We start from the raw sequence: 7,711 nt of genomic DNA, 5'->3' as shown, positions 1-7,711 counted from the left end.
CCACACAAGTCCAAAAAAACGCCCAGGCATTAGTGCCGGTTCCATAATACCCGGCACTTACAGAGCCAAAACCAGACACACAGCGCAACTGACCCCTATATATGTCGTGTCTTACTAATATTTATCCCAAAATTTTTGATAGACTATTTGTGCCGGGTATTAAAAATAGCAGAGGGATGGATACAAGAATGGCCGGATCGTGGCATCTCATCATCCAGCGTAGGTGGCAGCCATAGAAAGGCCGATGAAGGGAGCGTACAGGTTCGTCGTATCAAATATTACAAATGTTCGTCGTATCAAATTCTTTTTAATAAAAATATACCGTGGGGGCCTCCCTCACTTTTTTTTGAAAAAAAAATCGTTCGGTTCATGGGGTTTCGGCTTGGACGAGCAGAAGATGGAGAGAAAAAAGCTAGAAGCTGACGAGGAAGGCGGAAAAATACAAGGCAGACGCCACCAAGAGGGCAGCCGCGGCCAAAGGCGACAACCTAAGAAGAGCACCATCTCAACCACCAACATCAATCGATCACACAAACCGGTTTGTGTTGGTGTTCTATTTAGATGCTTTTGATATGTAAATTGTTGAAAGTATAAGCACATAATAATTTAATCCATCGCATAAATAAATCATGACACTGTAAAGCGAAAGCATGGAAATACAAGGATCAACCAACATGAACAGATCTAATCTAACCATGTATACGAAATAGCTACACACGAATAGATTAAACATATGTAGAACTAGATTAAACATAATTAACCTGTACCGAAGGTTGTTCTGAGGAGGATTGGGAGCGGCACGAACGACTCGCGGCATAGGATGTTGACGACGGCGAGCCACAACCGATCGACAGGGAAGACGAGTCGCCGTTGATGAACAGCGAGCAGTCGCGCAGAGCGCTTCCTACAAACTTTATTCGCCCTCTCCCGGTGCAGGACTTCACGAGGGCGACAGTTCCGGAGACCTGCTTTTCCGATCGCTGGTGCACGCCGACGAAGAGGATGGAGTAGACGACAGTGGCGGTGCAGCACAGAGGAGAGGCAAACCCTAGATTCTTTTTCACGTACGTTGCAACGAGGTAGCGGTCCGGTATTTATAGGACGTGTGATCAGCATGCCTAACATATCGTAACCGAACCGGATAGGTCGTGCGTAACCTATCCGGACTCTATGCTATCTTGTGCAAGGAAGAATCCGATACGATAAGTTTCCAAAACTAATCACTGGAATTTCCGTTTCATGCAGCAAAACAAAACTACAAAAGGAAGCCGCATCTGCGCAAACACGAGGGACCCATCTCCTTCGATGCAGTGTCTATCACATTCCGTGATAGCTCGTTTGTAAAGGGATCTGCCAGGTTTCTAGCTGTTTGGATGTAATCCAACGTTATAACTCCGAAGTTTCTCAGTTTCCTGACAGACTTTAATCGTCTCTTCAAATGCCTAGACGATTTCATATTATCCTTAGAACTGTTCATCTTAACAATCATAGTTTGATTGTCACAATTCATTATGATAGCTAGCACAGGTTTTTCAACAATTGGTAGATCCATTAGATCTCTCAACCATTCTGCCTCAACAATAGCAGTATCTACCATGGTTGACCTCGTCAAAATGGTTTGTTTGCAAGACCACCATGAAACAAAACCACCACCTAGTGTGAAGACATATCCACTAGCGGCTTTGATCTCATCAGCATCTGAGATCCAATTTGAATCACTATATCCCTCTAGCATCGCGGGATAACTAGAATAGCAAAGTCCAAAGTCCATAGTACCTTTTAGATAGCGCATAAGTCGCTCGAGCGCTTGCCAATGATCATCTCCCGGATTAGAGGTAAACCGGCTCAACTTGCTCATAGCAAAGGAGATGTCAGGCCTAGTTGCAGTAGCTAGGTACATGAGTGAGCTAATGATTTGAGAATACTCAAGTTGATTCCTAGTTTGTTTCTTGTTCTTGCGAAGCAACAGGCTAGGAACATAAGGCGTTGGAGAAGGCTTGCTATCAATATAGCCAAAGCGATTCAAGATCTTCTCCACATATTGAGATTGCGACAGTGTAATCCCATCACCACCCTTAATTAGCTTATTGTTTAGAATAACATCAACTACTCCCAAATCCTTCATGTCAAAATTTTGAGACAAAAATGATTTAACCTCTTTAATCACCTCAATGTTTGTCCCAAAGATGAGTATGTCATCAACATACAGACATAGAATAACTTCATCACCCCCACCATGGCGATAGTATACACACTTATCTGTCTCATTGACTGCGAAGCCTGCAGATGTTAGTGTTATATCGAATTTCTCATGTCATTACTTAGGAGCTTGTTTCAGACCATACAAAGATTTTAGCAACTTGCACACTTTGTCTTCTTGACCTTTTACTACAAATCCATCAGGCTGATCCATGTAGATTTCCTCATCCAACTCTCAATTGAGGAAAGCTGTCTTAACGTCCATTTGATGAACGAGATGACCATGTGAGGCAGCCAGAGATAGTAGTACTCGAATTGTGGTCAATCGCGCAACAAGTGAGTAACTGTCAAAGAACTCTTTGCCTTCTTTCTGAGTATAACCCTTAGCCACAAGCCGAGCCTTATACTTTTCAATAGTACAATCAGGCCTAAGCTTCTTCTTGAATACCCACTTGCATCCTACGGGTTTGCATCCATAGGGTCGCTCTATCACCTTCCATGTCCCGTTAGTGATAATGGAATCCATTTCACTACGGACAGCCTCCTTTCATTAGTCTGCATCTGGGGAAGCATAAGCTTCTGAAATTGAAGTCATCACCAAAGGACTTAGCCGTCATTTGTCTCTTGCTCCTCCTAGGAGCTTCACTGTCATCCTCCTCAATGACAATTTCATGTGTAGGTTCCGAATGTTTAGTTGGAGTGACTGAACTCGGAACCATCTCAGAAGATTGGCTAGAAGTGTTATGTCCATCTTTCATTGGGAAAATGTTCTCAAAGAAAGTAACATCTCGAGACTCCATAATTGTACCAACATGCATGTCAGATACCTCAGACTTAACTATTAAAAACATATAAGCAATGCTATGATGAGCATATCCCAGAAAGACACAGTCCATAGTCTTGGGTTCCAACTTATGTTTCTTAGGAATTTGTACATTGATTTTCGCCAACCACCCCCACTGTGACATCCCAGCCCAAGCTTAATAAGATTTGATAGAATACTCATACCAACAAGTTGCAACTTCTTTTCCGGAAGCTTATCTCAAGAGAACTCCAAGGTTAAGCGTGTTTGGCCTAGAGCAATCTTGGGATGGGTGAGCGATCGAGAAGTATTTCTTGGGTGCGCATGAATGAGGACAAAATGCGCAGAAAAGACGTGTGTTGGTTGTGTGAGAGAATCTTGATGTCCTAGAGCATGGGCCCGATCCAGGGGGTTCCTAGGGTCAGGGCGTGATAGAATGGTATCAGAGCCGACTCTCGCGGTTTCACAGCCGCGGGCATGTTGCGCATGGCGCGTGGGCCCTGAGGGGACACGGGATGGCACATGGGCCGGACCTGGACACACGGACGTGGCCAAGAGGGGAACGTTCCGGTTGTTTGCCCAAGTGTGGGTATGTTGGACCGACGGGGATGTCGGGTCCTTTGAGGGTGGGTGTATGTGACATCCCAGCCCAAGCTTAATAAGATTTGATAGAATACTCATACAACAAGTTGCAACTTCTTTTCCGAAAGCTTATCTCAAGAGAACTCCAAGGTTAAGCATGCTTGGCCTAGAGCAATCTTGGGATGGGTGACCGACCGAGAAGTATTTCCTAGCTGTGCATGAGTGACGACAAAGTGCGTAGAAAAGACGTGTGTTGGTTGTGTGAGGGAATCTTGATGTCCTAGAGCATGGGCCCGATCCAGTGGGGTTCCTAGGTCGGGGCGTGACACCCACGTACGCAAGTAAGAAAGTGATGGTTTTCTCCCAATCCATACCTCGTATGGTGTTTTGTCCTTATTTCTGTTAGGAATTCTGTTAAGTACATGATTCGAGGTCAACAATGCCTCCCACCACCAAGCCTGAGGTAGCTCCGCAGTATCTAACATGGCATTCACCAAGTCAGTCAGCGTGCGGTTCTTCCTTTCAGCAACCCCGTTGGATTCGGGAGAATAGGGAGGCGTCCTCTCACGTATTATACCATGTTCCTCATAGAATAAGTCAAATTCGTTTGAGAAAAATTCTCCACCATGATCTGACCTAAGTCTTTTTATCTTTCTGTCAAGTTGGTTCTCAACTTCTGCCTTATAGATTTTAAAATAGTATACAGCCTCATCTTTCATTTTTAGCAAATACACATAGCAAATTCTAGTAGCATCATCAATCAATGTCATGAAGTATCGTTTTCCACCCTTAGTCAACACCCCATTCATCTCGCACAGATCAGAATGTAGGAGTTCTAATGACGCCAAGTTTCTCTCCACAGCAGCCTTGTGAGGCTTATGAGTTTGCTTTGATTGCACACAACTATGCCACTTAGAACTTTTAAAAATAGAAAATTTGGGAATCAAACTCATACTGAAAAGCTGAGACATTAAACCAAAATTAATATGACATAAACGTGAGTGCCAAACATTAGCCTCATTATCCACACTGCCACAAATATGGTTCATAGATTTATTGCGAAAATCAGAAAGGGAAAAGCGGAATAGGCCTCTGCATTCATAGTCTTTACCAATAAAATATCCATGTTTAGACACGACTACTTTATTAGACTCAAACACTAACTTAAATACGTCTCTACATAGACAGGAACCACTAACGAGATTCTTGTCAATAGTAGGGTCATGTTGCACGTTCTTCAGCTGCACGATCTTTCTCGAAGTAAACTTCAGATCCACCATGCCAACACCATGATCAGAAGCATGCGACCCATTCCCCATTAGGACGAAGGAATCTCAGATGGCCTGGTAAGAGGTAAACAATGAGATATCAGCACAAACATGTACATTGGCTCCCGTATCAACCCACCAATTAGTAGATTGACTGACTGAAAGAACAGTAGGAAAATTACCATACCCTGTCCCATCTTCAGTCTTGCTAATGATCACATTGACAGAGTTAGAAGTCTGTCCAGCAGGTGCCTTCATGCCCTTGCGTTGTGAGCACTTCCTAGCCAGATGGCCAGGCATGCCACACCCGAAGCAAGTCCTCTTCTCTTTGTTGTCATTGTTACCCTTTTTCTTAAAGTTAGTGTTCTGCTTGGCTTTGAATTTTCCGTTGTTCTTGTGAGAGGGCTTGTGCACCACATTAGCACTTGAGTGCCCCCCATCGCCTTTAGACGCAGCATCCTTAGCCCGAGCCTTCTCTTCAACATAAACAGACGAAATCAAATCCTCAACGGGATATTCCTGCCTCTTGTGTTTTAGTGCAGTACCAAAATTCCCTAAGTAGGAGGAAGCTTCGCAATAATGCACGTGGCCACAAACTTGTCGGGTAAGGCGCACTTTAGGAGTTCGAGTTCCTTAACGATGGTTTGTATATCATGGGCATGTTCGACCACAGAACAGTTTTCAACCATCCTAATATCATGACATTGCTTCATGATATACAACTCATTGCTAGCATCAGTAGCACCGAATTTGGTATTCAGCGCATCCCACAACTCCTTAGCATCAAACATATGCATATATGAATCTACAAGACGATCACCAAGAACGCTAAGAATGCCTCCCACAAACATAGTGTTCAGCGGTCAGAGCCCCTTCAGGTTTGCCAGTACTAAACCAAAAGCACTTCATAGCCGTCAGCCACAGAGTGACCCTGATCTGCCATCTCATAAAGTGCACACGGGTGAATTTATCCAGTCTCAGTGCATCGGCAAAACAAGCCATCGAAAAAACAGAGTGCCTATAATAAGGTGTGGGATACCTATACCGGGGGTATCCGGAGACTATACAAATATGTACGGTCAACGAGGTACCGAATAGGAAGGAGAATATATCTGTACGGTGTTGGCTAGGAGTCCGGTATGTACCGGATTGCATGCCGTGTACTCCGGACCCGGGCCATAACCGAATTAGCATAGATCTTAGTCTTGCTAGATTAGGACTCTATCATATCTGTAACCCTTCCCCCACTATATAAGGGTTACGGGGTGCCCCCTTGAGAGCAACGAAAATCCATCTAAGTAATACAATCACCAAGCAGGAATAAGGTATTATCTCGCCACGTCGAGAGCCTGAACCTGGGTAAATCATCTCCCTCTTCATCTTAACCATCGAATTCCGAGCTTGGTAGCCACCCTATAAGTTCATTGCCGACATCAAACGTCGACATAAGGTTTTTGGAATGTTGAAAGTATAAACACGTAATGATTTAATCTATCACAAAAATAAATCATGATATTGTAAAGCGAAAGCATGGCAACACATGGATCAACTAACATGAACATATATAATTTAACCATGTATGCGAAATAGCTACACACGAATAGATTAAACAGATGCAGAACTAGATTAAACATAATTAACCTATACCGAAGGTTGTTCTGAGGAGGATTGGGAGCGGCACGAGCGACTCGCGGCGTAGGATGTTGACAACGGCGAGCCACGACCGATCGACGGGGAAGACGAGCCGTCGTTGACGAACAACGACCAATCGCGTAGAGCTCTTTCCAAAAACCTTATCCGCCCTCTCCCGGTGCAGGACTTCATGAGGGCGATGGTTCCAGAGACCTACTCTCCTGATTGCTGGTGCACGCCGGCGAAGGGAATGGAGTAGACGACAGTGGCAGCGTAGCACAGAGGAGAGGCAAAGCCTAGATTTTTTTCACGTATGTTGCAACGAGGTAGCTGTCCGGTATTTATAGGACGTGTGATCAGCACGCCTACCATATCGTAACCGAATCGGATAGGCCACGTAACCTATCCGGACTCTACGCTATCTCGTTCAAGGAAGAATCCGATACGATAAGTTTTCAAAACTAATCATATTTCCGTTTCATGCAGCAAAACAAAACTGCAAAAGGAAGCCGGCATCTGCGCAAGCACAATGGACCAATTTTTGGCGGACCATTCACGCGCATGTCGTGCGCGCACGCCACCCGGCCCGGCCCGCCCTAGGCCCAAGCAAGGCGAGGCAAGTGAGCGCATGTGTTCATCTATTTCTTTCATGCTCAAGAGCCTAGAGAGCACTCTCCTATTTAAGGAAGTCTCACTCTTATAGAACTAGCAACGTGGTACTAAAGGTTCACATGCATGCTTTCATTAGGTGGGCTTTTGGGATTTTTCTGGAAATTATTCTACACATGGGGCTTAGCCCAATCATTAATTCCAACATAAATTTCCAGATAAAAGCTAGCACTCTTTTTTTTTGTTTTTTTTCTGTACGGAATGGTAAGAAGTCAAGAATTTTCTGGAATTTGGATGTGCAAATATTTTGTTGGAATATGCTTTCATTAATAACTTTTTTTTATTTGTCAACACGTATTTGTGCGGGTTATAGCTAATACCCGGCAACTCATTGTGTCGGGTATTGAGGTTATTTGTGCTGGTTACGGTACATATATATCTGGCACTGATAATTAGTCATGACCGTCGGTTATTAATCCAATATCCGGAGGGACACTGGCAGTATGCTCATCTGAGCCAGGTTCCGCTGATGACCTCTCTTACCAGTGCCCGGGATCTAGTGACGGATCTTTACCAATCAAAGTTGACTGTAACGAACCGGCGGCTAAGTACGTAATGC

The 7,711-nt window shown here is 44.3% G+C and overlaps 1 long non-coding RNA gene across 1 annotated transcript; it reads left to right on the top strand.

The window, feature by feature from the left end:
* The first annotated feature begins 218 nt into the window (after positions 1–218).
* Positions 219–1,297, top strand: LOC107304986. Its single transcript, XR_001551042.1, has 3 exons — positions 219–261; positions 395–538; positions 1,246–1,297. It is a non-coding gene; the product is annotated as an uncharacterized LOC107304986 (long non-coding RNA).
* Positions 1,298–7,711: the final 6,414 nt, after the last annotated feature.

This window comes from Oryza brachyantha, chromosome 9 (assembly GCF_000231095.2).
Source record: "Oryza brachyantha chromosome 9, ObraRS2, whole genome shotgun sequence".
Classification (NCBI taxonomy): Eukaryota; Viridiplantae; Streptophyta; class Magnoliopsida; order Poales; family Poaceae; genus Oryza; species Oryza brachyantha.
The sequence above is the reverse complement of the archived record's forward strand: the minus strand, read 5'-3'. Positions and strand labels throughout refer to the sequence as shown.